Raw genomic sequence first — 27,017 nt, 5'->3', positions numbered from 1 at the left:
GAGAGTGAGAGTGCGCAAATCGGTTGCGCTTCTCCAAGCCCGGCTGTCACGTTCACTTATGTTCATTTGGGCCTGAGAAATGGCGTGCACACAACTGGTCTAAAAGCAAAAAAAGAGAGAGAGAAAATAAAGGTTTGTGGGGGTGGGGAGTGCGTGTGGTGGTCTTTTTTTTTTTTGGGGGGGGGGGGGGAGGGGTGTCGTTGAGCGTTGTTTTGGGGGCGAACGCCTTGGACACTGCAAGGGTTCAAAAGAGTTGCCGGAGGCGCCTTCGCAAGGCCCACGACCCTGGCAGCAACAGCCTTTTGTTCTTGCACTTGCCCAGTGCGCATGTGGAGCATGGGTGTCTGACAAAAGTTGCCACGTCCCTGGGTGGGCTCGAACCACCATCCTTTCGGTTAACAGCCGAACGCGCTAGCCTATTGCGCCACAGAGACTTGCCTTTGCACTGTGTCATGACTCGCCCACTCGCTGTTCAGAAAAGCCACATGCGCTCTGTTGGGCCATGAACCAGTTGGAGAGTGCCGGCCCAAGTTTTGCCTGCAGCCAGGTTGCCAGTACTTTTTTCAAAGAAGGCGGGGCTACTCTGCCCCTGCCTAAGCCTGACTAGCTCAGTCGGTAGAGCATGAGACTCTTAATCTCAGGGTCGTGGGTTCGAGCCCCACGTTGGGCGGGGAGGCTTTTTGTGGGTGCATCCTGAGCCTACCAGCGGTTATGGCTGTCTCAGCCAAGCACAGTTGGGTTGCTTGTTGCACTTGTGTGGAGCAACACAGGCTCCTGGGAGGTCAGTCAGTGCCACGCAGGAGGAAGGGATGCCAAGGTTGCACAGTCATAGGTGGGAAAAGAAGAAGGAGAGAGAGTGAGAGTGCGCAAATCGGTTGCGCTTCTCCAAGCCCGGCTGTCACGTTCACTTATGTTCATTTGGGCCTGAGAAATGGCGTGCACACAACTGGTCTAAAAGCAAAAAAAGAGAGAGAGAAAATAAAGGTTTGTGGGGGTGGGGAGTGCGTGTGGTGGTCTTTTTTTTTTTTTGGGGGGGGGGGGGAGGGGTGTCGTTGAGCGTTGTTTTGGGGGCGAACGCCTTGGACACTGCAAGGGTTCAAAAGAGTTGCCGGAGGCGCCTTCGCAAGGCCCACGACCCTGGCAGCAACAGCCTTTTGTTCTTGCACTTGCCCAGTGCGCATGTGGAGCATGGGTGTCTGACAAAAGTTGCCACGTCCCTGGGTGGGCTCGAACCACCATCCTTTCGGTTAACAGCCGAACGCGCTAGCCTATTGCGCCACAGAGACTTGCCTTTGCACTGTGTCATGACTCGCCCACTCGCTGTTCAGAAAAGCCACATGCGCTCTGTTGGGCCATGAACCAGTTGGAGAGTGCCGGCCCAAGTTTTGCCTGCAGCCAGGTTGCCAGTACTTTTTTCAAAGAAGGCGGGGCTACTCTGCCCCTGCCTAAGCCTGACTAGCTCAGTCGGTAGAGCATGAGACTCTTAATCTCAGGGTCGTGGGTTCGAGCCCCACGTTGGGCGGGGAGGCTTTTTGTGGGTGCATCCTGAGCCTACCAGCGGTTATGGCTGTCTCAGCCAAGCACAGTTGGGTTGCTTGTTGCACTTGTGTGGAGCAACACAGGCTCCTGGGAGGTCAGTCAGTGCCACGCAGGAGGAAGGGATGCCAAGGTTGCACAGTCATAGGTGGGAAAAGAAGAAGGAGAGAGAGTGAGAGTGCGCAAATCGGTTGCGCTTCTCCAAGCCCGGCTGTCACGTTCACTTATGTTCATTTGGGCCTGAGAAATGGCGTGCACACAACTGGTCTAAAAGCAAAAAAAGAGAGAGAGAAAATAAAGGTTTGTGGGGGTGGGGAGTGCGTGTGGTGGTCTTTTTTTTTTTTTGGGGGGGGGGGGGGAGGGGTGTCGTTGAGCGTTGTTTTGGGGGCGAACGCCTTGGACACTGCAAGGGTTCAAAAGAGTTGCCGGAGGCGCCTTCGCAAGGCCCACGACCCTGGCAGCAACAGCCTTTTGTTCTTGCACTTGCCCAGTGCGCATGTGGAGCATGGGTGTCTGACAAAAGTTGCCACGTCCCTGGGTGGGCTCGAACCACCATCCTTTCGGTTAACAGCCGAACGCGCTAGCCTATTGCGCCACAGAGACTTGCCTTTGCACTGTGTCATGACTCGCCCACTCGCTGTTCAGAAAAGCCACATGCGCTCTGTTGGGCCATGAACCAGTTGGAGAGTGCCGGCCCAAGTTTTGCCTGCAGCCAGGTTGCCAGTACTTTTTTCAAAGAAGGCGGGGCTACTCTGCCCCTGCCTAAGCCTGACTAGCTCAGTCGGTAGAGCATGAGACTCTTAATCTCAGGGTCGTGGGTTCGAGCCCCACGTTGGGCGGGGAGGCTTTTTGTGGGTGCATCCTGAGCCTACCAGCGGTTATGGCTGTCTCAGCCAAGCACAGTTGGGTTGCTTGTTGCACTTGTGTGGAGCAACACAGGCTCCTGGGAGGTCAGTCAGTGCCACGCAGGAGGAAGGGATGCCAAGGTTGCACAGTCATAGGTGGGAAAAGAAGAAGGAGAGAGAGTGAGAGTGCGCAAATCGGTTGCGCTTCTCCAAGCCCGGCTGTCACGTTCACTTATGTTCATTTGGGCCTGAGAAATGGCGTGCACACAACTGGTCTAAAAGCAAAAAAAGAGAGAGAGAAAATAAAGGTTTGTGGGGGTGGGGAGTGCGTGTGGTGGTCTTTTTTTTTTTTTGGGGGGGGGGGAGGGGTGTCGTTGAGCGTTGTTTTGGGGGCGAACGCCTTGGACACTGCAAGGGTTCAAAAGAGTTGCCGGAGGCGCCTTCGCAAGGCCCACGACCCTGGCAGCAACAGCCTTTTGTTCTTGCACTTGCCCAGTGCGCATGTGGAGCATGGGTGTCTGACAAAAGTTGCCACGTCCCTGGGTGGGCTCGAACCACCATCCTTTCGGTTAACAGCCGAACGCGCTAGCCTATTGCGCCACAGAGACTTGCCTTTGCACTGTGTCATGACTCGCCCACTCGCTGTTCAGAAAAGCCACATGCGCTCTGTTGGGCCATGAACCAGTTGGAGAGTGCCGGCCCAAGTTTTGCCTGCAGCCAGGTTGCCAGTACTTTTTTCAAAGAAGGCGGGGCTACTCTGCCCCTGCCTAAGCCTGACTAGCTCAGTCGGTAGAGCATGAGACTCTTAATCTCAGGGTCGTGGGTTCGAGCCCCACGTTGGGCGGGGAGGCTTTTTGTGGGTGCATCCTGAGCCTACCAGCGGTTATGGCTGTCTCAGCCAAGCACAGTTGGGTTGCTTGTTGCACTTGTGTGGAGCAACACAGGCTCCTGGGAGGTCAGTCAGTGCCACGCAGGAGGAAGGGATGCCAAGGTTGCACAGTCATAGGTGGGAAAAGAAGAAGGAGAGAGAGTGAGAGTGCGCAAATCGGTTGCGCTTCTCCAAGCCCGGCTGTCACGTTCACTTATGTTCATTTGGGCCTGAGAAATGGCGTGCACACAACTGGTCTAAAAGCAAAAAAAGAGAGAGAGAAAATAAAGGTTTGTGGGGGTGGGGAGTGCGTGTGGTGGTCTTTTTTTTTTTTGGGGGGGGGGGAGGGGTGTCGTTGAGCGTTGTTTTGGGGGCGAACGCCTTGGACACTGCAAGGGTTCAAAAGAGTTGCCGGAGGCGCCTTCGCAAGGCCCACGACCCTGGCAGCAACAGCCTTTTGTTCTTGCACTTGCCCAGTGCGCATGTGGAGCATGGGTGTCTGACAAAAGTTGCCACGTCCCTGGGTGGGCTCGAACCACCATCCTTTCGGTTAACAGCCGAACGCGCTAGCCTATTGCGCCACAGAGACTTGCCTTTGCACTGTGTCATGACTCGCCCACTCGCTGTTCAGAAAAGCCACATGCGCTCTGTTGGGCCATGAACCAGTTGGAGAGTGCCGGCCCAAGTTTTGCCTGCAGCCAGGTTGCCAGTACTTTTTTCAAAGAAGGCGGGGCTACTCTGCCCCTGCCTAAGCTTGACTAGCTCAGTCGGTAGAGCATGAGACTCTTAATCTCAGGGTCGTGGGTTCGAGCCCCACGTTGGGCGGGGAGGCTTTTTGTGGGTGCATCCTGAGCCTACCAGCGGTTATGGCTGTCTCAGCCAAGCACAGTTGGGTTGCTTGTTGCACTTGTGTGGAGCAACACAGGCTCCTGGGAGGTCAGTCAGTGCCACGCAGGAGGAAGGGATGCCAAGGTTGCACAGTCATAGGTGGGAAAAGAAGAAGGAGAGAGAGTGAGAGTGCGCAAATCGGTTGCGCTTCTCCAAGCCCGGCTGTCACGTTCACTTATGTTCATTTGGGCCTGAGAAATGGCGTGCACACAACTGGTCTAAAAGCAAAAAAAGAGAGAGAGAAAATAAAGGTTTGTGGGGGTGGGGAGTGCGTGTGGTGGTCTTTTTTTTTTTTTGGGGGGGGGGGGGAGGGGTGTCGTTGAGCGTTGTTTTGGGGGCGAACGCCTTGGACACTGCAAGGGTTCAAAAGAGTTGCCGGAGGCGCCTTCGCAAGGCCCACGACCCTGGCAGCAACAGCCTTTTGTTCTTGCACTTGCCCAGTGCGCATGTGGAGCATGGGTGTCTGACAAAAGTTGCCACGTCCCTGGGTGGGCTCGAACCACCATCCTTTCGGTTAACAGCCGAACGCGCTAGCCTATTGCGCCACAGAGACTTGCCTTTGCACTGTGTCATGACTCGCCCACTCGCTGTTCAGAAAAGCCACATGCGCTCTGTTGGGCCATGAACCAGTTGGAGAGTGCCGGCCCAAGTTTTGCCTGCAGCCAGGTTGCCAGTACTTTTTTCAAAGAAGGCGGGGCTACTCTGCCCCTGCCTAAGCCTGACTAGCTCAGTCGGTAGAGCATGAGACTCTTAATCTCAGGGTCGTGGGTTCGAGCCCCACGTTGGGCGGGGAGGCTTTTTGTGGGTGCATCCTGAGCCTACCAGCGGTTATGGCTGTCTCAGCCAAGCACAGTTGGGTTGCTTGTTGCACTTGTGTGGAGCAACACAGGCTCCTGGGAGGTCAGTCAGTGCCACGCAGGAGGAAGGGATGCCAAGGTTGCACAGTCATAGGTGGGAAAAGAAGAAGGAGAGAGAGTGAGAGTGCGCAAATCGGTTGCGCTTCTCCAAGCCCGGCTGTCACGTTCACTTATGTTCATTTGGGCCTGAGAAATGGCGTGCACACAACTGGTCTAAAAGCAAAAAAAGAGAGAGAGAAAATAAAGGTTTGTGGGGGTGGGGAGTGCGTGTGGTGGTCTTTTTTTTTTTTGGGGGGGGGGGGGGAGGGGTGTCGTTGAGCGTTGTTTTGGGGGCGAACGCCTTGGACACTGCAAGGGTTCAAAAGAGTTGCCGGAGGCGCCTTCGCAAGGCCCACGACCCTGGCAGCAACAGCCTTTTGTTCTTGCACTTGCCCAGTGCGCATGTGGAGCATGGGTGTCTGACAAAAGTTGCCACGTCCCTGGGTGGGCTCGAACCACCATCCTTTCGGTTAACAGCCGAACGCGCTAGCCTATTGCGCCACAGAGACTTGCCTTTGCACTGTGTCATGACTCGCCCACTCGCTGTTCAGAAAAGCCACATGCGCTCTGTTGGGCCATGAACCAGTTGGAGAGTGCCGGCCCAAGTTTTGCCTGCAGCCAGGTTGCCAGTACTTTTTTCAAAGAAGGCGGGGCTACTCTGCCCCTGCCTAAGCCTGACTAGCTCAGTCGGTAGAGCATGAGACTCTTAATCTCAGGGTCGTGGTTTCGAGCCCCACGTTGGGCGGGGAGGCTTTTTGTGGGTGCATCCTGAGCCTACCAGCGGTTATGGCTGTCTCAGCCAAGCACAGTTGGGTTGCTTGTTGCACTTGTGTGGAGCAACACAGGCTCCTGGGAGGTCAGTCAGTGCCACGCAGGAGGAAGGGATGCCAAGGTTGCACAGTCATAGGTGGGAAAAGAAGAAGGAGAGAGAGTGAGAGTGCGCAAATCGGTTGCGCTTCTCCAAGCCCGGCTGTCACGTTCACTTATGTTCATTTGGGCCTGAGAAATGGCGTGCACACAACTGGTCTAAAAGCAAAAAAAGAGAGAGAGAAAATAAAGGTTTGTGGGGGTGGGGAGTGCGTGTGGTGGTCTTTTTTTTTTTTTTGGGGGGGGGGGAGGGGTGTCGTTGAGCGTTGTTTTGGGGGCGAACGCCTTGGACACAGCAAGGGTTCAAAAGAGTTGCCGGAGGCGCCTTCGCAAGGCCCACGACCCTGGCAGCAACAGCCTTTTGTTCTTGCACTTGCCCAGTGCGCATGTGGAGCATGGGTGTCTGACAAAAGTTGCCACGTCCCTGGGTGGGCTCGAACCACCATCCTTTCGGTTAACAGCCGAACGCGCTAGCCTATTGCGCCACAGAGACTTGCCTTTGCACTGTGTCATGACTCGCCCACTCGCTGTTCAGAAAAGCCACATGCGCTCTGTTGGGCCATGAACCAGTTGGAGAGTGCCGGCCCAAGTTTTGCCTGCAGCCAGGTTGCCAGTACTTTTTTCAAAGAAGGCGGGGCTACTCTGCCCCTGCCTAAGCCTGACTAGCTCAGTCGGTAGAGCATGAGACTCTTAATCTCAGGGTCGTGGGTTCGAGCCCCACGTTGGGCGGGGAGGCTTTTTGTGGGTGCATCCTGAGCCTACCAGCGGTTATGGCTGTCTCAGCCAAGCACAGTTGGGTTGCTTGTTGCACTTGTGTGGAGCAACACAGGCTCCTGGGAGGTCAGTCAGTGCCACGCAGGAGGAAGGGATGCCAAGGTTGCACAGTCATAGGTGGGAAAAGAAGAAGGAGAGAGAGTGAGAGTGCGCAAATCGGTTGCGCTTCTCCAAGCCCGGCTGTCACGTTCACTTATGTTCATTTGGGCCTGAGAAATGGCGTGCACACAACTGGTCTAAAAGCAAAAAAAGAGAGAGAGAAAATAAAGGTTTGTGGGGGTGGGGAGTGCGTGTGGTGGTCTTTTTTTTTTTTTTTTGGGGGGGGAGGGGTGTCGTTGAGCGTTGTTTTGGGGGCGAACGCCTTGGACACTGCAAGGGTTCAAAAGAGTTGCCGGAGGCGCCTTCGCAAGGCCCACGACCCTGGCAGCAACAGCCTTTTGTTCTTGCACTTGCCCAGTGCGCATGTGGAGCATGGGTGTCTGACAAAAGTTGCCACGTCCCTGGGTGGGCTCGAACCACCATCCTTTCGGTTAACAGCCGAACGCGCTAGCCTATTGCGCCACAGAGACTTGCCTTTGCACTGTGTCATGACTCGCCCACTCGCTGTTCAGAAAAGCCACATGCGCTCTGTTGGGCCATGAACCAGTTGGAGAGTGCCGGCCCAAGTTTTGCCTGCAGCCAGGTTGCCAGTACTTTTTTCAAAGAAGGCGGGGCTACTCTGCCCCTGCCTAAGCCTGACTAGCTCAGTCGGTAGAGCATGTGACTCTTAATCTCAGGGTCGTGGGTTCGAGCCCCACGTTGGGCGGGGAGGCTTTTTGTGGGTGCATCCTGAGCCTACCAGCGGTTATGGCTGTCTCAGCCAAGCACAGTTGGGTTGCTTGTTGCACTTGTGTGGAGCAACACAGGCTCCTGGGAGGTCAGTCAGTGCCACGCAGGAGGAAGGGATGCCAAGGTTGCACAGTCATAGGTGGGAAAAGAAGAAGGAGAGAGAGTGAGAGTGCGCAAATCGGTTGCGCTTCTCCAAGCCCGGCTGTCACGTTCACTTATGTTCATTTGGGCCTGAGAAATGGCGTGCACACAACTGGTCTAAAAGCAAAAAAAGAGAGAGAGAAAATAAAGGTTTGTGGGGGTGGGGAGTGCGTGTGGTGGTCTTTTTTTTTGGGGGGGGGGGGAGGGGTGTCGTTGAGCGTTGTTTTGGGGGCGAACGCCTTGGACACTGCAAGGGTTCAAAAGAGTTGCCGGAGGCGCCTTCGCAAGGCCCACGACCCTGGCAGCAACAGCCTTTTGTTCTTGCACTTGCCCAGTGCGCATGTGGAGCATGGGTGTCTGACAAAAGTTGCCACGTCCCTGGGTGGGCTCGAACCACCATCCTTTCGGTTAACAGCCGAACGCGCTAGCCTATTGTGCCACAGAGACTTGCCTTTGCACTGTGTCATGACTCGCCCACTCGCTGTTCAGAAAAGCCACATGCGCTCTGTTGGGCCATGAACCAGTTGGAGAGTGCCGGCCCAAGTTTTGCCTGCAGCCAGGTTGCCAGTACTTTTTTCAAAGAAGGCGGGGCTACTCTGCCCCTGCCTAAGCCTGACTAGCTCAGTCGGTAGAGCATGAGACTCTTAATCTCAGGGTCGTGGTTTCGAGCCCCACGTTGGGCGGGGAGGCTTTTTGTGGGTGCATCCTGAGCCTACCAGCGGTTATGGCTGTCTCAGCCAAGCACAGTTGGGTTGCTTGTTGCACTTGTGTGGAGCAACACAGGCTCCTGGGAGGTCAGTCAGTGCCACGCAGGAGGAAGGGATGCCAAGGTTGCACAGTCATAGGTGGGAAAAGAAGAAGGAGAGAGAGTGAGAGTGCGCAAATCGGTTGCGCTTCTCCAAGCCCGGCTGTCACGTTCACTTATGTTCATTTGGGCCTGAGAAATGGCGTGCACACAACTGGTCTAAAAGCAAAAAAAGAGAGAGAGAAAATAAAGGTTTGTGGGGGTGGGGAGTGCGTGTGGTGGTCTTTTTTTTGGGGGGGGGGGAGGGGTGTCGTTGAGCGTTGTTTTGGGGGCGAACGCCTTGGACACTGCAAGGGTTCAAAAGAGTTGCCGGAGGCGCCTTCGCAAGGCCCACGACCCTGGCAGCAACAGCCTTTTGTTCTTGCACTTGCCCAGTGCGCATGTGGAGCATGGGTGTCTGACAAAAGTTGCCACGTCCCTGGGTGGGCTCGAACCACCATCCTTTCGGTTAATAGCCGAACGTGCTAGCCTATTGCGCCACAGAGACTTGCCTTTGCACTGTGTCATGACTCGCCCACTCGCTGTTCAGAAAAGCCACATGCGCTCTGTTGGGCCATGAACCAGTTGGAGAGTGCCGGCCCAAGTTTTGCCTGCAGCCAGGTTGCCAGTACTTTTTTCAAAGAAGGCGGGGCTACTCTGCCCCTGCCTAAGCCTGACTAGCTCAGTCGGTAGAGCATGAGACTCTTAATCTCAGGGTCGTGGGTTCGAGCCCCACGTTGGGCGGGGAGGCTTTTTGTGGGTGCATCCTGAGCCTACCAGCGGTTATGGCTGTCTCAGCCAAGCACAGTTGGGTTGCTTGTTGCACTTGTGTGGAGCAACACAGGCTCCTGGGAGGTCAGTCAGTGCCACGCAGGAGGAAGGGATGCCAAGGTTGCACAGTCATAGGTGGGAAAAGGAGAGAGAGTGAGAGTGCGCAAATCGGTTGCGCTTCTCCAAGCCCGGCTGTCACGTTCACTTATGTTCATTTGGGCCTGAGAAATGGCGTGCACACAACTGGTCTAAAAGCAAAAAAAGAGAGAGAGAAAATAAAGGTTTGTGGGGGTGGGGAGTGCGTGTGGTGGTCTTTTTTTTTTTTTGGGGGGGGGGAGGGGTGTCGTTGAGCGTTGTTTTGGGGGCGAACGCCTTGGACACTGCAAGGGTTCAAAAGAGTTGCCGGAGGCGCCTTCGCAAGGCCCACGACCCTGGCAGCAACAGCCTTTTGTTCTTGCACTTGCCCAGTGCGCATGTGGAGCATGGGTGTCTGACAAAAGTTGCCACGTCCCTGGGTGGGCTCGAACCACCATCCTTTCGGTTAACAGCCGAACGCGCTAGCCTATTGCGCCACAGAGACTTGCCTTTGCACTCTGTCATGACTCGCCCACTCGCTGTTCAGAAAAGCCACATGCGCTCTGTTGGGCCATGAACCAGTTGGAGAGTGCCGGCCCAAGTTTTGCCTGCAGCCAGGTTGCCAGTACTTTTTTCAAAGAAGGCGGGGCTACTCTGCCCCTGCCTAAGCCTGACTAGCTCAGTCGGTAGAGCATGAGACTCTTAATCTCAGGGTCGTGGGTTCGAGCCCCACGTTGGGCGGGGAGGCTTTTTGTGGGTGCATCCTGAGCCTACCAGCGGTTATGGCTGTCTCAGCCAAGCACAGTTGGGTTGCTTGTTGCACTTGTGTGGAGCAACACAGGCTCCTGGGAGGTCAGTCAGTGCCACGCAGGAGGAAGGGATGCCAAGGTTGCACAGTCATAGGTGGGAAAAGAAGAAGGAGAGAGAGTGAGAGTGCGCAAATCGGTTGCGCTTCTTCAAGCCCGGCTGTCACGTTCACTTATGTTCATTTGGGCCTGAGAAATGGCGTGCACACAACTGGTCTAAAAGCAAAAAAAGAGAGAGAGAAAATAAAGGTTTGTGGGGGTGGGGAGTGCGTGTGGTGGTCTTTTTTTTTTTTTGGGGGGGGGGGGGGGGGAGGGGTGTCGTTGAGCGTTGTTTTGGGGGCGAACGCCTTGGACACTGCAAGGGTTCAAAAGAGTTGCCGGAGGCGCCTTCGCAAGGCCCACGACCCTGGCAGCAACAGCCTTTTGTTCTTGCACTTGCCCAGTGCGCATGTGGAGCATGGGTGTCTGACAAAAGTTGCCACGTCCCTGGGTGGGCTCGAACCACCATCCTTTCGGTTAACAGCCGAACGCGCTAGCCTATTGCGCCACAGAGACTTGCCTTTGCACTGTGTCATGACTCGCCCACTCGCTGTTCAGAAAAGCCACATGCGCTCTGTTGGGCCATGAACCAGTTGGAGAGTGCCGGCCCAAGTTTTGCCTGCAGCCAGGTTGCCAGTACTTTTTTCAAAGAAGGCGGGGCTACTCTGCCCCTGCCTAAGCCTGACTAGCTCAGTCGGTAGAGCATGTGACTCTTAATCTCAGGGTCGTGGGTTCGAGCCCCACGTTGGGCGGGGAGGCTTTTTGTGGGTGCATCCTGAGCCTACCAGCGGTTATGGCTGTCTCAGCCAAGCACAGTTGGGTTGCTTGTTGCACTTGTGTGGAGCAACACAGGCTCCTGGGAGGTCAGTCAGTGCCACGCAGGAGGAAGGGATGCCAAGGTTGCACAGTCATAGGTGGGAAAAGAAGAAGGAGAGAGAGTGAGAGTGCGCAAATCGGTTGCGCTTCTCCAAGCCCGGCTGTCACGTTCACTTATGTTCATTTGGGCCTGAGAAATGGCGTGCACACAACTGGTCTAAAAGCAAAAAAAGAGAGAGAGAAAATAAAGGTTTGTGGGGGTGGGGAGTGCGTGTGGTGGTCTTTTTTTTTTTGGGGGGGGGGGGAGGGGTGTCGTTGAGCGTTGTTTTGGGGGCGAATGCCTTGGACACTGCAAGGGTTCAAAAGAGTTGCCGGAGGCGCCTTCGCAAGGCCCACGACCCTGGCAGCAACAGCCTTTTGTTCTTGCACTTGCCCAGTGCGCATGTGGAGCATGGGTGTCTGACAAAAGTTGCCACGTCCCTGGGTGGGCTCGAACCACCATCCTTTCGGTTAACAGCCGAACGCGCTAGCCTATTGCGCCACAGAGACTTGCCTTTGCACTGTGTCATGACTCGCCCACTCGCTGTTCAGAAAAGCCACATGCGCTCTGTTGGGCCATGAACCAGTTGGAGAGTGCCGGCCCAAGTTTTGCCTGCAGCCAGGTTGCCAGTACTTTTTTCAAAGAAGGCGGGGCTACTCTGCCCCTGCCTAAGCCCGACTAGCTCAGTCGTTAGAGCATGAGACTCTTAATCTCAGGGTCGTGGGTTCGAGCCCCACGTTGGGCGGGGAGGCTTTTTGTGGGTGCATCCTGAGCCTACCAGCGGTTATGGCTGTCTCAGCCAAGCACAGTTGGGTTGCTTGTTGCACTTGTGTGGAGCAACACAGGCTCCTGGGAGGTCAGTCAGTGCCACGCAGGAGGAAGGGATGCCAAGGTTGCACAGTCATAGGTGGGAAAAGAAGAAGGAGAGAGAGTGAGAGTGCGCAAATCGGTTGCGCTTCTCCAAGCCCGGCTGTCACGTTCACTTATGTTCATTTGGGCCTGAGAAATGGCGTGCCCTCAACTGGTCTAAAAGCAAAAAAAGAGAGAGAGAAAATAAAGGTTTGTGGGGGTGGGGAGTGCGTGTGGTGGTCTTTTTTTTTTGGGGGGGGGAGGGGTGTCGTTGAGCGTTGTTTTGGGGGCGAACGCCTTGGACACTGCAAGGGTTCAAAAGAGTTGCCGGAGGCGCCTTCGCAAGGCCCACGACCCTGGCAGCAACAGCCTTTTGTTCTTGCACTTGCCCAGTGCGCATGTGGAACATGGGTGTCTGACAAAAGTTGCCACGTCCCTGGGTGGGCTCGAACCACCATCCTTTCGGTTAACAGCCGAACGCGCTAGCCTATTGCGCCACAGAGACTTGCCTTTGCACTGTGTCATGACTCGCCCACTCGCTGTTCAGAAAAGCCACATGCGCTCTGTTGGGCCATGAACCAGTTGGAGAGTGCCGGCCCAAGTTTTGCCTGCAGCCAGGTTGCCAGTACTTTTTTCAAAGAAGGCGGGGCTACTCTGCCCCTGCCTAAGCCCGACTAGCTCAGTCGGTAGAGCATGAGACTCTTAATCTCAGGGTCGTGGGTTAGAGCCCCACGTTGGGCGGGGAGGCTTTTTGTGGGTGCATCCTGAGCCTACCAGCGGTTATGGCTGTCTCAGCCAAGCACAGTTGGGTTGCTTGTTGCACTTGTGTGGAGCAACACAGGCTCCTGGGAGGTCAGTCAGTGCCACGCAGGAGGAAGGGATGCCAAGGTTGCACAGTCATAGGTGGGAAAAGAAGAAGGAGAGAGAGTGAGAGTGCGCAAATCGGTTGCGCTTCTCCAAGCCCGGCTGTCACGTTCACTTATGTTCATTTGGGCCTGAGAAATGGCGTGCACACAACTGGTCTAAAAGCAAAAAAAGAGAGAGAGAAAATAAAGGTTTGTGGGGGTGGGGAGTGCGTGTGGTGGTCTTTTTTTTTGGGGGGGGGGGAGGGGTGTCGTTGAGCGTTGTTTTGGGGGCGAACGCCTTGGACACTGCAAGGGTTCAAAAGAGTTGCCGGAGGCGCCTTCGCAAGGCCCACGACCCTGGCAGCAACAGCCTTTTGTTCTTGCACTTGCCCAGTGCGCATGTGGAGCATGGGTGTCTGACAAAAGTTGCCACATCCCTGGGTGGGCTCGAACCACCATCCTTTCGGTTAACAGCCGAACGCGCTAGCCTATTGCGCCACAGAGACTTGCCTTTGCACTGTGCCATGACTCGCCCACTCGCTGTTCAGAAAAGCCACATGCGCTCTGTTGGGCCATGAACCAGTTGGAGAGTGCCGGCCCAAGTTTTGCCTGCAGCCAGGTTGCCAGTACTTTTTTCAAAGAAGGCGGGGCTACTCTGCCCCTGCCTAAGCCCGACTAGCTCAGTCGGTAGAGCATGAGACTCTTAATCTCAGGGTCGTGGGTTCGAGCCCCACGTTGGGCGGGGAGGCTTTTTGTGGGTGCATCCTGAGCCTACCAGCGGTTATGGCTGTCTCAGCCAAGCACAGTTGGGTTGCTTGTTGCACTTGTGTGGAGCAACACAGGCTCCTGGGAGGTCAGTCAGTGCCACGCAGGAGGAAGGGATGCCAAGGTTGCACAGTCATAGGTGGGAAAAGAAGAAGGAGAGAGAGTGAGAGTGCGCAAATCGGTTGCGCTTCTCCAAGCCCGGCTGTCACGTTCACTTATGTTCATTTGGGCCTGAGAAATGGCGTGCACACAACTGGTCTAAAAGCAAAAAAAGAGAGAGAGAAAATAAAGGTTTGTGGGGGTGGGGAGTGCGTGTGGTTGTCTTTTTTTTTTTTTGGGGGGGGGGGGGGGGGGTCGTTGAGCGTTGTTTTGGGGGCGAACGCCTTGGACACTGCAAGGGTTCAAAAGAGTTGCCGGAGGCGCCTTCGCAAGGCCCACGACCCTGGCAGCAACAGCCTTTTGTTCTTGCCCAGTGCGCATGTGGAGCATGGGTGTCTGACGAAAGTTGCCACGTCCCTGGGTGGGCTCGAACCACCATCCTTTCGGTTAACAGCCGAACGCGCTAGCCTATTGCGCCACAGAGACTTGCCTTTGCACTGTGTCATGACTCGCCCACTCGCTGTTCAGAAAAGCCACATGCGCTCTGTTGGGCCATGAACCAGTTGGAGAGTGCCGGCCCAAGTTTTGCCTGCAGCCAGGTTGCCAGTACTTTTTTCAAAGAAGGCGGGGCTACTCTGCCCCTGCCTAAGCCTGACTAGCTCAGTCGGTAGAGCATGAGACTCTTAATCTCAGGGTCGTGGGTTCGAGCCCCACGTTGGGCGGGGAGGCTTTTTGTGGGTGCATCCTGAGCCTACCAGCGGTTATGGCTGTCTCAGCCAAGCACAGTTGGGTTGCTTGTTGCACTTGTGTGGAGCAACACAGGCTCCTGGGAGGTCAGTCAGTGCCACGCAGGAGGAAGGGATGCCAAGGTTGCACAGTCATAGGTGGGAAAAGAAGAAGGAGAGAGAGTGAGAGTGCGCAAATCGGTTGCGCTTCTCCAAGCCCGGCTGTCACGTTCACTTATGTTCATTTGGGCCTGAGAAATGGCGTGCACACAACTGGTCTAAAAGCAAAAAAAGAGAGAGAGAAAATAAAGGTTTGTGGGGGTGGGGAGTGCGTGTGGTGGTCTTTTTTTTTTTTTTTTGGGGGGGGAGGGGTGTCGTTGAGCGTTGTTTTGGGGGCGAACGCCTTGGACACTGCAAGGGTTCAAAAGAGTTGCCGGAGGCGCCTTCGCAAGGCCCACGACCCTGGCAGCAACAGCCTTTTGTTCTTGCACTTGCCCAGTGCGCATGTGGAGCATGGGTGTCTGACAAAAGTTGCCACGTCCCTGGGTGGGCTCGAACCACCATCCTTTCGGTTAACAGCCGAACGCGCTAGCCTATTGCGCCACAGAGACTTGCCTTTGCACTGTGTCATGACTCGCCCACTCGCTGTTCAGAAAAGCCACATGCGCTCTGTTGGGCCATGAACCAGTTGGAGAGTGCCGGCCCAAGTTTTGCCTGCAGCCAGGTTGCCAGTACTTTTTTCAAAGAAGGCGGGGCTACTCTGCCCCTGCCTAAGCCTGACTAGCTCAGTCGGTAGAGCATGAGACTCTTAATCTCAGGGTCGTGGGTTTGAGCCCCACGTTGGGCGGGGAGGCTTTTTGTGGGTGCATCCTGAGCCTACCAGCGGTTATGGCTGTCTCAGCCAAGCACAGTTGGGTTGCTTGTTGCACTTGTGTGGAGCAACACAGGCTCCTGGGAGGTCAGTCAGTGCCACGCAGGAGGAAGGGATGCCAAGGTTGCACAGTCATAGGTGGGAAAAGAAGAAGGAGAGAGAGTGAGAGTGCGCAAATCGGTTGCGCTTCTCCAAGCCCGGCTGTCACGTTCACTTATGTTCATTTGGGCCTGAGAAATGGCGTGCACACAACTGGTCTAAAAGCAAAAAAAGAGAGAGAGAAAATAAAGGTTTGTGGGGGTGGGGAGTGCGTGTGGTGGTCTTTTTTTTTTGGGGGGGGGGGGAGGGGTGTCGTTGAGCGTTGTTTTGGGGGCGAACGCCTTGGACACTGCAAGGGTTCAAAAGAGTTGCCGGAGGCGCCTTCGCAAGGCCCACGACCCTGGCAGCAACAGCCTTTTGTTCTTGCACTTGCCCATGTGGAGCATGGGTGTCTGACAAAAGTTGCCACGTCCCTGGGTGGGCTCGAACCACCATCCTTTCGGTTAACAGCCGAACGCGCTAGCCTATTGCGCCACAGAGACTTGCCTTTGCACTGTGTCATGACTCGCCCACTCGCTGTTCAGAAAAGCCACATGCGCTCTGTTGGGCCATGAACCAGTTGGAGAGTGCCGGCCCAAGTTTTGCCTGCAGCCAGGTTGCCAGTACTTTTTTCAAAGAAGGCGGGGCTACTCTGCCCCTGACTAGCTCAGTCGGTAGAGCATGAGACTCTTAATCTCAGGGTCGTGGGTTCGAGCCCCACGTTGGGCGGGGAGGCTTTTTGTGGGTGCATCCTGAGCCTACCAGCGGTTATGGCTGTCTCAGCCAAGCACAGTTGGGTTGCTTGTTGCACTTGTGTGGAGCAACACAGGCTCCTGGGAGGTCAGTCAGTGCCACGCAGGAGGAAGGGATGCCAAGGTTGCACAGTCATAGGTGGGAAAAGAAGAAGGAGAGAGAGTGAGAGTGCGCAAATCGGTTGCGCTTCTCCAAGCCCGGCTGTCACGTTCACTTATGTTCATTTGGGCCTGAGAAATGGCGTGCACACAACTGGTCTAAAAGCAAAAAAAGAGAGAGAGAAAATAAAGGTTTGTGGGGGTGGGGAGTGCGTGTGGTGGTCTTTTTTTTTGGGGGGGGGGGGGGGGTGTCGTTGAGCGTTGTTTTGGGGGCGAACGCCTTGGACACTGCAAGGGTTCAAAAGAGTTGCCGGAGGCGCCTTCGCAAGGCCCACGACCCTGGCAGCAACAGCCTTTTGTTCTTGCACTTGCCCAGTGCGCATGTGGAGCATGGGTGTCTGACAAAAGTTGCCACGTCCCTGGGTGGGCTCGAACCACCATCCTTTCGGTTAACAGCCGAACGCGCTAGCCTATTGCGCCACAGAGACTTGCCTTTGCACTGTGTCATGACTCGCCCACTCGCTGTTCAGAAAAGCCACATGCGCTCTGTTGGGCCATGAACCAGTTGGAGAGTGCCGGCCCAAGTTTTGCCTGCAGCCAGGTTGCCAGTACTTTTTTCAAAGAAGGCGGGGCTACTCTGCCCCTGCCTAAGCCTGACTAGCTCAGTCGGTAGAGCATGAGACTCTTAATCTCAGGGTCGTGGGTTCGAGCCCCACGTTGGGCGGGGAGGCTTTTTGTGGGTGCATCCTGAGCCTACCAGCGGTTATGGCTGTCTCAGCCAAGCACAGTTGGGTTGCTTGTTGCACTTGTGTGGAGCAACACAGGCTCCTGGGAGGTCAGTCAGTGCCACGCAGGAGGAAGGGATGCCAAGGTTGCACAGTCATAGGTGGGAAAAGAAGAAGGAGAGAGAGTGAGAGTGCGCAAATCGGTTGCGCTTCTCCAAGCCCGGCTGTCACGTTCACTTATGTTCATTTGGGCCTGAGAAATGGCGTGCACACAACTGGTCTAAAAGCAAAAAAAGAGAGAGAGAAAATAAAGGTTTGTGGGGGTGGGGAGTGCGTGTGGTGGTCTTTTTTTTTGGGGGGGGGAGGGGTGTCGTTGAGCGTTGTTTTGGGGGCGAACGCCTTGGACACTGCAAGGGTTCAAAAGAGTTGCCGGAGGCGCCTTCGCAAGGCCCACGACCCTGGCAGCAACAGCCTTTTGTTCTTGCACTTGCCCAGTGCGCATGTGGAGCATGGGTGTCTGACAAAAGTTGCCACATCCCTGGGTGGGCTCGAACCACCATCCTTTCGGTTAACAGCCGAACGCGCTAGCCTATTGCGCCACAGAGACTTGCCTTTGCACTGTGTCATGACTCGCCCACTCGCTGTTCAGAAAAGCCACATGCGCTCTGTTGGGCCATGAACCAGTTGGAGAGTGCCGGCCCAAGTTTTGCCTGCAGCCAGGTTGCCAGTACTTTTTTCAAAGAAGGCGGGGCTACTCTGCCCCTGCCTAAGCCCGACTAGCTCAGTCGGTAGAGCATGAGACTCTTAATCTCAGGGTCGTGGGTTCGAGCCCCACGTTGGGCGGGGAGGCTTTTTGTGGGTGCATCCTGAGCCTACCAGCGGTTATGGCTGTCTCAGCCAAGCACAGTTGGGTTGCTTGTTGCACTTGTGTGGAGCAACAGAGGCTCCTGCGAGGTCAGTCAGTGCCACGCAGGAGGAAGGGATGCCAAGGTTGCACAGTCATAGGTGGGAAAAGAAGAAGGAGAGAGAGTGAGAGTGCGCAAATCGGTTGCGCTTCTCCAAGCCCGGCTGTCACGTTCACTTATGTTCATTTGGGCCTGAGAAATGGCGTGCACACAACTGGTCTAAAAGCAAAAAAAAGAGAGAGAGAAAATAAATGTTTGTGGGGGTGGGGAGTGCGTGTGGTGGTCTTTTTTTTTGGGGGGGGGGAGGGAGGGGTGTCGTTGAGCGTTGTTTTGGGGGCGAACGCCTTGGACACTGCAAGGGTTCAAAAGAGTCGCCGGAGGCGCCTTCGCAAGGCCCACGACCCTGGCAGCAACAGCCTTTTGTTCTTGCACTTGCCCAGTGCGCATGTGGAACATGGGTGTCTGACAAAAGCTGCCACGTCCCTGGGTGGGCTCGAACCACCATCCTTTCGGTTAACAGCCGAACGCGCTAGCCTATTGCGCCACAGAGACTTGCCTTTGCACTGTGTCATGACTCGCCCACTCGCTGTTCAGAAAAGCCACATGCGCTCTGTTGGGCCATGAACCAGTTGGAGAGTGCCGGCCCAAGTTTTGCCTGCAGCCAGGTTGCCAGTACTTTTTTCAAAGAAGGCGGGGCTACTCTGCCCCTGCCTAAGCCCGACTAGCTCAGTCGGTAGAGCATGAGACTCTTAAGCTCAGGGTCGTGGGTTCGAGCCCCACGTTGGGCGGGGAGGCTTTTTGTGGGTGCATCCTGAGCCTACCAGCGGTTATGGCTGTCTCAGCCAAGCACAGTTGGGTTGCTTGTTGCACTTGTGTGGAGCAACACAGGCTCCTGGGAGGTCAGTCAGTGCCACGCAGGAGGAAGGGATGCCAAGGTTGCACAGTCATAGGTGGGAAAAGAAGAAGGAGTGAGAGTGCGCAAATCGGTTGCGCTTCTCCAAGCCCGGCTGTCACGTTCACTTATGTTCATTTGGGCCTGAGAAATGGCGTGCACACAACTGGTCTAAAAGCAAAAAAAAGAGAGAGAGAAAATAAAGGTTTGTGGGGGTGGGGAGTGCGTGTGGTGGTCTTTTTTTTTGGGGGGGGAGGGAGGGGTGTCGTTGAGCGTTGTTTTGGGGGCGAACGCCTTGGACACTGCAAGGGTTCAAAAGAGTCGCCGGAGGCGAACCAGTTGGAGAGTGCCGGTCCAAGTTTTACCTGCAGCCAGGGTGCCAGTACTTTTTTCAAAGAAGGTGGGGCTACTCTGACATACGATCACGAACAAAGTAATAGCATAGCGAGTCAGATCAAGCCGCACGTTTTAATATATTGCTTGTCTGTGTGCGATGTACGGTTATTGGGTTATTCAACGAACAAAATTTGTACAGAAGATGAATAAGTATAAGAAGAAGAAACGCGCAGAAGAACAATAGTGATGCTGTGCCTTGGTACTGCATCACTAAAAAGCCCATTATGCATATCGCGAGAGTAACCTTTATGTGACCCGAGTCAAGTAATGAAAGACGCACGCGCGTTAGTAGTCAGTTTGTTGTTGGAATGGATGCAGCTGTCACCCTCCTCTTGTGTGTGACGTAGCATACCATTGTCTTCGATGTCTTCAGTTGTCAGTCTCTCTCTCTCTCACTTACACACACATGCACACTGTTCTATTATCTGCACCTGGGTGTCTGATAGATTGTTTAGTGTTTTTTCACTTGTATGTCCATGTTACACTTCCTGACTTTGTACTACACTTACTGACATTGTTATTGTGCATATTTTGAAAAAAATGATGACACTGTGGGTGCTCATCACCTGTTCTAATATCTGCACCTATTGTTTGATGTTTGAAGTTGTTTGCCCTCAAAATAATTGTTTTCCAATGATGAAAATTGGCACTAAATGTTTGCATATTGCACTTTTCATTCAAAGTGTCAAAATGAGGTTCCTGTGTGTAGTGGCTGCACTGTTGCCGCACCGCGTCGTTGCCGCGCCATACCACACCACACTGCTGCCGTGTCGCATTATGGGTCTATATTTTCCTGCTTTTTTGTTCTTGGCCAATCACATCCCTGCAGTTGGAGAGTGCCGGTCCAAGTTTTGCCTGCAGCCAGAGTGCCAGTCCTTTTTTCAAAGAAAGGGGGGTTACTCTGCCCCTGGCTAGCTCAGTCGGTAGAGAATGAAACTCTTAATTTCAGGGTTGTGGGTTTGAGCCCCACGTTGGGCGGAGAGGCTTTTTGTGGGTGCATCCTGAGCCTACCAGCAGTTATGGCTGTCTCAGCCAAGCACAGTTGGGTTGCTTGTTGCACTTGTGTGGAGCAACACAGGCTCCTGGGAGGTCAGTCAGTGCCACACAGGAGGAAGGGATGCCAAGGTTGCACAGTCATAGGTAGGAAAAGAAGGAGCGAGAGAGAACTCCAACTTCCGCAGGAGTGGCGGAGGTCGTGTTTTGGCTTCAAATCGGTTGCGCTTCTCCAAGCCCAGCTGTCACTTTCACTTATGTTCATTTGGGCCTGAGAAATGGCGTGCACACAACTGGTCTAAAAGCAAAAAAGAGAGAGAGAAAATAACGGTTTGTGGGGGTGGGAAGTGCGTGTGGTGTTTTTTTTTGGGGGGCAGGGGTGTCGTTGAGCATTGTTTTGGGGATGAACGCCTTGGACACTGCAAGGGTTCAAAACAGTCGCTGGAGGCACCTTCGCAAGGCCCACGACCCTGGCAGCAACAGCCTTTTGTTCTTGCACTTGCCCAGTGCTCATGTGGAACATGGGTGTCTGACAAAAGCTGCCATGTCCCTGGGTGGGCTCGAACCACCCAGGGACCAAAACCATGTTTTGGCTTCAAATTTTTAAGATAGGGTGAGAAGCACAGTCACTCGGGAGGAGCTCAGAGTAGAGCCGCTGCTCCTCCACATTGAGAGGAATCAGCTGAGGTGGCTCGGGCATAACTTTTGGATGCCTCGTGGATGCCTCCCTGGGGAGGTGTTCCAGGCATGTCCCCCTGGGAGGAGGCCCCGGGGAAGACCCAGGACACGCTGGAGGGACTATGTCTCTCGGCTGGCCTGGGAACGCCTCGGTGTTCTTCCCGAGGAGCTGGCCGTGGTGTCTGGGGAAAGGGAAGTTTGGGTTTCCATGCTCAGACTGCTGTCTCCGCGACCCTGCCCCGGATAAGCGGAAAAAGATGAGACATTTTTATATAGTGCTCCGAGATGATGCTAAAAATAGTAATACTGCGGTCTGTGCGGCCATCTTGGAAGTCACTTGCTCCAGAGCGCTCATAGAGTACACATCATAGAGTACACATTCACCGATTCGTTTCCGCGTTTGAGGGCTTAGAAGCTTGGATTTTTTAAGACTTTAGACATCTGAAGTGATGGAGCACTACTGTGAAAGTTTGGATAAGCAGGCACGGGAGCGTTATGCTGAGAAGGTACGTTTCATTGGGAATGTAGATCCATACACTGTTAGTGAGAAAGAATGGAAAGCTGACCCCAGCTTGTTGTCGCATGTGACATACATCGATCTTGTGAACTATCTAGTGTTTCACCCAAGTCCATTTTGTGAACTAAAGCATGTGTACATAAACATTACTAGGCCTAGATCTTAAAATGCCATTTGATGCAGCAATGCACTGCAGTAGACATAAGAGTCATTCTATAATTAGGGGTACATTTCATGTAAAGCAAAATCTCAAAATATCAGTATTCTTTTTCAATAAATAACCTATATGTTTCCATGGTATATACCCTCAAGTTCCTAAACAAATTAATTGCCAAGCTTAATCTTAAATTACTTTTAAAATATTTTAATGAAAATGAACATTTGATTGTTTATTTTGTCAACCGTGTTACGGACAAATGTTATCTCATCTTAAACATATATAAAAATACTACACATTTGAAAATACATTTGTTTGAAAGTGCTTAAGTCCATTAACAATATGTTTTTAATTAATCTGTACAACTGTTATGGAAAATATGAATTTTGAGCTTCATAAATAGGATTTTATGGTTCACTGTGATGCAGAATGACACTTTTTTCAACATAAATCCTTGTTACGTCAAATTTAGAGTTGTTCTCCCTCCTTATACAAGACTTCCCTATCCAGAGATAATCCCCAATCTTTTATTTTACAGTTCATCAAACACATAAGAGATTTATAGCACAAAAAAACACTTGCAACACAGCTGACAGGCAATGTAACACAATTGACAGGAGTAACACAGTTGACAGGGCAGAAGAACAAGAGGACACTTTTTAGGATAAAAAGAGCTTTTTATTGTTTTAAATTTAACTACAAATAAGCTGATGAATTCAGGTGAACTGTTAAAACAATATTTAGACAATTTCAGAGAAACGTAGCTTATTTAACAAATTGAACATATTAAATCATTCTGTTTGTTTGTCTGTCAATATGAAGATTAAGTGACAAAAACATACTCCTCCTCAACTGTGTCATAGCTGATGGGTAACACAGTTGATGGTAACACAGTTGACATTTCAGCCATTTTTAGAGTGTTGTGCTAACTGCAGACCTCAGAGCTTTCACTACAAGACCTTAATCAATTCATATTTTTATTATCTTTAGCTGTATACTTTGTAAATACAATTTCTAAATCAGGTTTATATGAATATGTTGACAACACAGTTGACAGAAAATTAACCCTCTCTAGGACTATACAACAGTATTGATGAAAATATTGAAGAAAATATTGAAGAGGTGAACTCAAAACTTACCACACGGTCTTCAAATTTCCCACCAAAGACGATATGACATCACATGATGTTGGTCACATGACTTAGGACCAAACCATTTGCCGATTTGGGGGGGGGGGGGGGGGGTTTCAGTGGGTAACAGTTGACATAAGTTTCTCGGACGCACACAAAAATTCTTCATTTAATTTATAATATAAAGCATTTTAGGCTTTTAAACACTTTTGTCATATTATAATAATTACCATGAATAAATATTTGTAAAAATTTTAAACAAAAACCTTTTTTTAAAATGTAAATATGAAGACCAAACCTGACATTTGGAAAATCGGACAGCATAAAAACACCAAATTCCAGTATTATATATGCATTTTTGCAGAGTAAAATGATGTAATTTGTTGACTTTTTGTATTATATAAAAGAGAAATGTGTGCTAACGTACAAAAGATCATTGGCTGAAGTTAATAGTTAGTGAAATTGACAAATACAGCACATGGACTTGAGATGTACCACTAATTATAGAATGACTCATAAGCTACCTAATGTGACAAATATATCCATTAATCATTGCTGAAAGTACATAGAAAAGATAATAGTTTGTATCACATTTATTTTAGTAACTATGAAATTCAAGACAATTTAACCTACCTGTCACAAAGTGATCAGAACAAATCCGGATACAGTCAAGTTGTCCTAAATTTGATCGGTTAATGGCAGCCAGCCACTGTCGTCTCCTCCGCTCGCTTTTCTCCTGTGCTGCAATTCCCTGGTTAGTCACGACTTTAGGGAGTCTGTGGAAGCTTTTGCCACCCTTTTCCCCCCGGCTACTACAGCCAACAACGACACACGTATTCGGCATTGTCACCCCTTTTTGCTTCGCTGAACAACAACAATGCACTGACACAGCGACCTTTGACTTCTAATATGGCCGCCGCTGGGTTCGCGCTGACCTCGAAGCACTCTATATTAGTGCTGTCAAGCGATTAAAATATTTAATCGCGATTAATGTCGCGACTGTCATAGTTAACCCGCGATTAATCGCAATTTAATCGCACATTTTTGTCACATGAAAAACCATTGTAATTCTCTTATCAGCATAAAAAAGTGAATGGGCTTGCTTTGTACCAATGTTTTTTATTTTATTTTTTTATTGCAGAGCATAACATGTCTTGTCACAGCCACTGACATCCATAACTTCCATATTAGATGAGAAAACCAAGGGATGAAAAATAAAGTGCACATTGTTATGAGGTAAGCTGCGCCACCTGTTGGTGGCTCGCGTAACTGATGAGAAACCTAGTACACAGCATGACAACATGTTCTCTCGTTGTACAGTTGTATTTGCAACAGGCCATTAAACCTGTGCTTGGGTAAAGCGGTTTCCCTGACTCTGTGTGTCAAGCATTACACACAAACATGGTGTCAGAAGCTTGGGAAAGTTAGTGAGATTCCTAATATAGCGACGGAAGTTTTTTGCTCATTAGTTATCGGCTAAATAAACGGCGCGAAGGCTAACACGAAAATGGCTGCCAACCTGAACGCGATACCACCGCCGGCTGAAATGAAACTCTCCGGGGACGTCGCTGCCAATTGGGACACGTTCAAGGAGGACTTTGAAGACTTCATGTTGGCTTCTGGATTATCCGAAAAAGAAGCAGAGGTAAAGGCAGCGACGCTGAGAAGGGTTATGGGCAGTGAATGTAGGCACATCTATAAACACAATCTGCACTTAACTGAGGAGCAAGGGAAGAATGTAAAGGACATTTTGACAGCTTTGGGAAAGTACTTTAAACCCGTGAAAAATGTAATTTTTGAGCGTTTCGTCTTTGGAAGTCAGAAGCAAGAGGAGGGAGAACTGATAGATGCATACGTGACTAGACTGAGAGAAAAGGCAGCTACTTGTAACTACGGAGAGCTAAAAGAGGAGCTCATAAGAGACAGGCTAGTCCTTGGAATAGCAGATGAGGGCATGCGCCGCCGCCTGCTGAGAGAGAAAGACCTTACGCTTGCCTCAGCCATTGATATGTGCCGTGCAGCAGAGCTAACAGATGCACACGAGAGCATTAGCTCAGAAATCCGATGACACAATACATGCCGCAGACTCCAGACAACCTGCGCGCAGCTCCCACAAGTTCAACAAACCACGAACAAGAGAGGTGGCAGGGAACTGCAAATATTGCGGACATCAGCACAAAGCAGGGAGGGATGCATGCCCTGCATTCGGCAAAACATGTCGCCACTGCGGAACACCCAACCACTTTGCCAGCATGTGTCTAAAAAAACAGACTATGCAGCCACACTTAAATGTAGTAGACACTGCAGAAGACACATTACAGGACAATGAGCAAGAAGAAGCATACTTATATATGACTTCAGCCACAATGACAGACAGACAACAAGGGAAGAAGTGGTTTGTGAATTTAAGAATGGACGGTGTCAGGCTAAAGTGTCAATTGGACTCTGGAGCTACTTGTAATGTTATGAGCCTCAAAGAAAAGATGAAAGTGGCTCCAAAAGGGACACTAGTGCCAAGCCAAACTAGGCTGAGGCTTTACTCTGGTGAGGTCATGACTTCACTTGGACTGTTCAGGACGAATTGCACAATAAAGGGACACGCTTACCCATTACAGTTTGAGATCGTGGAGACTAACCAGTATCCATTGCTGTCGGGCTCAACATGTGAACGTCTGGGTCTGATGCACTTTACCATCCCTGAGGAACTCCACAAGATGGAAGACATTTTTCCTGGATCTCTCACTAAGCAGCGGCTCATCAGCAGGTATGATGATGTCTTCTCCTCACCCATCGAGTCACTACCTGGTGAAGTCCACTTTGATTTAAATGAGTCCATCACACCGGTTCAGTGCCCACCACGCAATGTCCCAATAGCCCTCAAAACAGTGGTAAAAGCAGAACTGGACAGACACGAGAGAGAGGGCCACTTAATCTCTGTGACAGAGCCTACGGATTGGATTAGTAACATGGTAATCATTAAAAAACCTGATAAAATTCGAATCTGCATTGACCCAAAGCCATTGAATAAAGCACTGAAAAGATCTCACTATATCATGCCTACACTAGATGATGTCCTCTACAAACTGCCCAAGGCCCGCATATTCTCTCTGGTGGATGCGCATGAGGCCTTCCTCCAATGTTAACTTGACAGCGAAAGTAGCTTCCTTACAACGTTCTGGACTCCATGGGGACGCAAACGCTGGCTGAAACTCCCTTTTGGGGTTTCAGTGGCCCCTGAGGTCTATCAGAGGAAACAGCATGAGCTTCTGTCCGGCCTAGATGGAGTGGAGCCGATTGCTGACGATATCTTGATTGTTGGCTGTGGTGACTCTGATGCCGAGGCCGTCAGAGATCATGACACAAAGTTACTGGCACTTATGGAACGCTGCAGGGAGGTCCGCCTCAGGCTTAGTCTGAAGAAGCTACAATTCAAAGTCAAGGAGGTGCGCTTTCATGGACATGTGCTGTCAGCTGAGGGTCTCAGACCAGACCCTGAGAAGGTTCAGGCAGTTCAGGCCATGCCACCACCAGTGGATGTCAAAGGTGTCCAGAGATTCATAGGGTTCATCACATACCTGCCCAAATTCATGCCACGGCTCTCTGAGGTGTGTGAACCTTTGCGCAGGCTCCTGGACAAGGACATACCATGGCATTGGCTTCCAAAACATGAGGCTGCGGTGGCAGAAATCAAACGCTTGGTGTCGGCGGCACCAGTCCTGAAATATTATGATGTCAACAAACCGGTCACAGTGCAGAGTGATGCGAGTCAGAATGGCTTAGGATGCTGCCTCTTGCAAGATGGACAGCCAGTGGCATTCGCTTCACGGGCGCTAACCTCAGCAGAGCAGAACTATGCACAAATTGAAAAGGAGTGCCTGAGTATAGTCTTTGCCTGCCAGCGCTTTCATTACTACCTCTATGGGAGAGGTGATGTGACGGCAGAGACTGACCACAAACCACTTATTGCCATCTTTAACAAACCACTCCTCAGCGCTCCAAAGCGACTTCAAAGCATGCTGCTCACCCTTCAGGGCTACTGCCTGAATGTGGTGTACAAACCAGGTCCAGAGATGTTTTTAAGTGACACACTGAGCAGAGCCACAACACCCCCCCACAGTTCGGACCAGTCTTACATACGACATTCAGTATGCACAGTGGCACAGCAGGAATGGATGGAAGCTGAACAAGTTGACCAAACTGATTACCTCAATATCACAAGTCAGCGCCTAGCTCAGATCATACAGTACACAGAGACTGACGACCACCTTCAGGCCCTGAAGTCAACAGTACTGGAGGGCTGGCCAGACCTGAGAGGACAGACACCAATTGCCATCAGAGAATACTGGGCCTTCAGGGACGAAATAAGCGTGCAGAATGGGGTGCTCTTCAAAAGCGACAGAGTCATTGTCCCCAAGAAGCTGCGTCCTGAAATGCTGCGCCGCATCCACTGGAGTCACACAGGAGCAGAGGCTTGCTACTGACAGGCTCGTCAAACACTCTTCTGGCCCAACATGCAAGGAGAGATTAAAGACTTTGTGGGCCAATGTGGCGTATGCAATGAGTATGC

At 52.1% G+C, this 27,017-nt stretch overlaps 45 non-coding genes across 45 annotated transcripts; 23 read left to right on the top strand and 22 right to left on the bottom strand.

The window, feature by feature from the left end:
- Positions 1-360: 360 nt before the first annotated feature.
- Positions 361-434, bottom strand: trnan-guu (transfer RNA asparagine (anticodon GUU)). Its single transcript has one exon. It is a non-coding gene; the product is annotated as a tRNA-Asn (tRNA).
- Positions 435-597: 163 nt separating this feature from the next.
- Positions 598-670, top strand: trnak-cuu (transfer RNA lysine (anticodon CUU)). The gene has a single exon. It is a non-coding gene; the product is annotated as a tRNA-Lys (tRNA).
- Positions 671-1,212: 542 nt separating this feature from the next.
- Positions 1,213-1,286, bottom strand: trnan-guu (transfer RNA asparagine (anticodon GUU)). The gene has a single exon. It is a non-coding gene; the product is annotated as a tRNA-Asn (tRNA).
- Positions 1,287-1,449: 163 nt separating this feature from the next.
- trnak-cuu (transfer RNA lysine (anticodon CUU)) lies at positions 1,450-1,522 on the top strand. Its single transcript has one exon. It is a non-coding gene; the product is annotated as a tRNA-Lys (tRNA).
- Positions 1,523-2,065: 543 nt separating this feature from the next.
- Positions 2,066-2,139, bottom strand: trnan-guu (transfer RNA asparagine (anticodon GUU)). The gene has a single exon. It is a non-coding gene; the product is annotated as a tRNA-Asn (tRNA).
- A 163-nt stretch (positions 2,140-2,302) lies between these two features.
- On the top strand, positions 2,303-2,375 carry trnak-cuu (transfer RNA lysine (anticodon CUU)). Its single transcript has one exon. It is a non-coding gene; the product is annotated as a tRNA-Lys (tRNA).
- Positions 2,376-2,915: 540 nt separating this feature from the next.
- trnan-guu (transfer RNA asparagine (anticodon GUU)) lies at positions 2,916-2,989 on the bottom strand. Its single transcript has one exon. It is a non-coding gene; the product is annotated as a tRNA-Asn (tRNA).
- A 163-nt stretch (positions 2,990-3,152) lies between these two features.
- Positions 3,153-3,225, top strand: trnak-cuu (transfer RNA lysine (anticodon CUU)). Its single transcript has one exon. It is a non-coding gene; the product is annotated as a tRNA-Lys (tRNA).
- Positions 3,226-3,764: 539 nt separating this feature from the next.
- Positions 3,765-3,838, bottom strand: trnan-guu (transfer RNA asparagine (anticodon GUU)). Its single transcript has one exon. It is a non-coding gene; the product is annotated as a tRNA-Asn (tRNA).
- A 163-nt stretch (positions 3,839-4,001) lies between these two features.
- trnak-cuu (transfer RNA lysine (anticodon CUU)) lies at positions 4,002-4,074 on the top strand. Its single transcript has one exon. It is a non-coding gene; the product is annotated as a tRNA-Lys (tRNA).
- Positions 4,075-4,616: 542 nt separating this feature from the next.
- trnan-guu (transfer RNA asparagine (anticodon GUU)) lies at positions 4,617-4,690 on the bottom strand. The gene has a single exon. It is a non-coding gene; the product is annotated as a tRNA-Asn (tRNA).
- A 163-nt stretch (positions 4,691-4,853) lies between these two features.
- Positions 4,854-4,926, top strand: trnak-cuu (transfer RNA lysine (anticodon CUU)). Its single transcript has one exon. It is a non-coding gene; the product is annotated as a tRNA-Lys (tRNA).
- Positions 4,927-5,468: 542 nt separating this feature from the next.
- Positions 5,469-5,542, bottom strand: trnan-guu (transfer RNA asparagine (anticodon GUU)). Its single transcript has one exon. It is a non-coding gene; the product is annotated as a tRNA-Asn (tRNA).
- A 163-nt stretch (positions 5,543-5,705) lies between these two features.
- On the top strand, positions 5,706-5,778 carry trnak-cuu (transfer RNA lysine (anticodon CUU)). The gene has a single exon. It is a non-coding gene; the product is annotated as a tRNA-Lys (tRNA).
- A 541-nt stretch (positions 5,779-6,319) lies between these two features.
- On the bottom strand, positions 6,320-6,393 carry trnan-guu (transfer RNA asparagine (anticodon GUU)). The gene has a single exon. It is a non-coding gene; the product is annotated as a tRNA-Asn (tRNA).
- A 163-nt stretch (positions 6,394-6,556) lies between these two features.
- trnak-cuu (transfer RNA lysine (anticodon CUU)) lies at positions 6,557-6,629 on the top strand. The gene has a single exon. It is a non-coding gene; the product is annotated as a tRNA-Lys (tRNA).
- Positions 6,630-7,169: 540 nt separating this feature from the next.
- On the bottom strand, positions 7,170-7,243 carry trnan-guu (transfer RNA asparagine (anticodon GUU)). The gene has a single exon. It is a non-coding gene; the product is annotated as a tRNA-Asn (tRNA).
- A 163-nt stretch (positions 7,244-7,406) lies between these two features.
- trnak-cuu (transfer RNA lysine (anticodon CUU)) lies at positions 7,407-7,479 on the top strand. The gene has a single exon. It is a non-coding gene; the product is annotated as a tRNA-Lys (tRNA).
- A 537-nt stretch (positions 7,480-8,016) lies between these two features.
- Positions 8,017-8,090, bottom strand: trnan-guu (transfer RNA asparagine (anticodon GUU)). The gene has a single exon. It is a non-coding gene; the product is annotated as a tRNA-Asn (tRNA).
- Positions 8,091-8,253: 163 nt separating this feature from the next.
- On the top strand, positions 8,254-8,326 carry trnak-cuu (transfer RNA lysine (anticodon CUU)). The gene has a single exon. It is a non-coding gene; the product is annotated as a tRNA-Lys (tRNA).
- Positions 8,327-8,861: 535 nt separating this feature from the next.
- trnan-auu (transfer RNA asparagine (anticodon AUU)) lies at positions 8,862-8,935 on the bottom strand. The gene has a single exon. It is a non-coding gene; the product is annotated as a tRNA-Asn (tRNA).
- A 163-nt stretch (positions 8,936-9,098) lies between these two features.
- Positions 9,099-9,171, top strand: trnak-cuu (transfer RNA lysine (anticodon CUU)). The gene has a single exon. It is a non-coding gene; the product is annotated as a tRNA-Lys (tRNA).
- Positions 9,172-9,704: 533 nt separating this feature from the next.
- On the bottom strand, positions 9,705-9,778 carry trnan-guu (transfer RNA asparagine (anticodon GUU)). The gene has a single exon. It is a non-coding gene; the product is annotated as a tRNA-Asn (tRNA).
- Positions 9,779-9,941: 163 nt separating this feature from the next.
- Positions 9,942-10,014, top strand: trnak-cuu (transfer RNA lysine (anticodon CUU)). The gene has a single exon. It is a non-coding gene; the product is annotated as a tRNA-Lys (tRNA).
- Positions 10,015-10,560: 546 nt separating this feature from the next.
- On the bottom strand, positions 10,561-10,634 carry trnan-guu (transfer RNA asparagine (anticodon GUU)). Its single transcript has one exon. It is a non-coding gene; the product is annotated as a tRNA-Asn (tRNA).
- A 163-nt stretch (positions 10,635-10,797) lies between these two features.
- On the top strand, positions 10,798-10,870 carry trnak-cuu (transfer RNA lysine (anticodon CUU)). Its single transcript has one exon. It is a non-coding gene; the product is annotated as a tRNA-Lys (tRNA).
- Positions 10,871-11,409: 539 nt separating this feature from the next.
- trnan-guu (transfer RNA asparagine (anticodon GUU)) lies at positions 11,410-11,483 on the bottom strand. The gene has a single exon. It is a non-coding gene; the product is annotated as a tRNA-Asn (tRNA).
- A 163-nt stretch (positions 11,484-11,646) lies between these two features.
- Positions 11,647-11,719, top strand: trnak-cuu (transfer RNA lysine (anticodon CUU)). Its single transcript has one exon. It is a non-coding gene; the product is annotated as a tRNA-Lys (tRNA).
- Positions 11,720-12,254: 535 nt separating this feature from the next.
- On the bottom strand, positions 12,255-12,328 carry trnan-guu (transfer RNA asparagine (anticodon GUU)). Its single transcript has one exon. It is a non-coding gene; the product is annotated as a tRNA-Asn (tRNA).
- Positions 12,329-12,491: 163 nt separating this feature from the next.
- On the top strand, positions 12,492-12,564 carry trnak-cuu (transfer RNA lysine (anticodon CUU)). Its single transcript has one exon. It is a non-coding gene; the product is annotated as a tRNA-Lys (tRNA).
- Positions 12,565-13,100: 536 nt separating this feature from the next.
- trnan-guu (transfer RNA asparagine (anticodon GUU)) lies at positions 13,101-13,174 on the bottom strand. The gene has a single exon. It is a non-coding gene; the product is annotated as a tRNA-Asn (tRNA).
- Positions 13,175-13,337: 163 nt separating this feature from the next.
- On the top strand, positions 13,338-13,410 carry trnak-cuu (transfer RNA lysine (anticodon CUU)). Its single transcript has one exon. It is a non-coding gene; the product is annotated as a tRNA-Lys (tRNA).
- Positions 13,411-13,944: 534 nt separating this feature from the next.
- On the bottom strand, positions 13,945-14,018 carry trnan-guu (transfer RNA asparagine (anticodon GUU)). The gene has a single exon. It is a non-coding gene; the product is annotated as a tRNA-Asn (tRNA).
- Positions 14,019-14,181: 163 nt separating this feature from the next.
- Positions 14,182-14,254, top strand: trnak-cuu (transfer RNA lysine (anticodon CUU)). The gene has a single exon. It is a non-coding gene; the product is annotated as a tRNA-Lys (tRNA).
- A 540-nt stretch (positions 14,255-14,794) lies between these two features.
- Positions 14,795-14,868, bottom strand: trnan-guu (transfer RNA asparagine (anticodon GUU)). Its single transcript has one exon. It is a non-coding gene; the product is annotated as a tRNA-Asn (tRNA).
- A 163-nt stretch (positions 14,869-15,031) lies between these two features.
- Positions 15,032-15,104, top strand: trnak-cuu (transfer RNA lysine (anticodon CUU)). Its single transcript has one exon. It is a non-coding gene; the product is annotated as a tRNA-Lys (tRNA).
- A 531-nt stretch (positions 15,105-15,635) lies between these two features.
- On the bottom strand, positions 15,636-15,709 carry trnan-guu (transfer RNA asparagine (anticodon GUU)). The gene has a single exon. It is a non-coding gene; the product is annotated as a tRNA-Asn (tRNA).
- Positions 15,710-15,860: 151 nt separating this feature from the next.
- trnak-cuu (transfer RNA lysine (anticodon CUU)) lies at positions 15,861-15,935 on the top strand. The gene has a single exon. It is a non-coding gene; the product is annotated as a tRNA-Lys (tRNA).
- A 536-nt stretch (positions 15,936-16,471) lies between these two features.
- Positions 16,472-16,545, bottom strand: trnan-guu (transfer RNA asparagine (anticodon GUU)). The gene has a single exon. It is a non-coding gene; the product is annotated as a tRNA-Asn (tRNA).
- Positions 16,546-16,708: 163 nt separating this feature from the next.
- On the top strand, positions 16,709-16,781 carry trnak-cuu (transfer RNA lysine (anticodon CUU)). Its single transcript has one exon. It is a non-coding gene; the product is annotated as a tRNA-Lys (tRNA).
- A 534-nt stretch (positions 16,782-17,315) lies between these two features.
- Positions 17,316-17,389, bottom strand: trnan-guu (transfer RNA asparagine (anticodon GUU)). Its single transcript has one exon. It is a non-coding gene; the product is annotated as a tRNA-Asn (tRNA).
- Positions 17,390-17,552: 163 nt separating this feature from the next.
- Positions 17,553-17,625, top strand: trnak-cuu (transfer RNA lysine (anticodon CUU)). The gene has a single exon. It is a non-coding gene; the product is annotated as a tRNA-Lys (tRNA).
- Positions 17,626-18,165: 540 nt separating this feature from the next.
- Positions 18,166-18,239, bottom strand: trnan-guu (transfer RNA asparagine (anticodon GUU)). The gene has a single exon. It is a non-coding gene; the product is annotated as a tRNA-Asn (tRNA).
- Positions 18,240-18,402: 163 nt separating this feature from the next.
- Positions 18,403-18,475, top strand: trnak-cuu (transfer RNA lysine (anticodon CUU)). The gene has a single exon. It is a non-coding gene; the product is annotated as a tRNA-Lys (tRNA).
- Positions 18,476-19,878: 1,403 nt separating this feature from the next.
- Positions 19,879-19,953, top strand: trnak-cuu (transfer RNA lysine (anticodon CUU)). The gene has a single exon. It is a non-coding gene; the product is annotated as a tRNA-Lys (tRNA).
- Positions 19,954-27,017: the final 7,064 nt, after the last annotated feature.

The sequence above is a fragment of the Neoarius graeffei genome, chromosome 1 (genome assembly GCF_027579695.1).
Source record: "Neoarius graeffei isolate fNeoGra1 chromosome 1, fNeoGra1.pri, whole genome shotgun sequence".
Classification (NCBI taxonomy): domain Eukaryota; kingdom Metazoa; phylum Chordata; class Actinopteri; order Siluriformes; family Ariidae; genus Neoarius; species Neoarius graeffei.
This window is presented reverse-complemented; position numbering and strand designations above follow the sequence as displayed.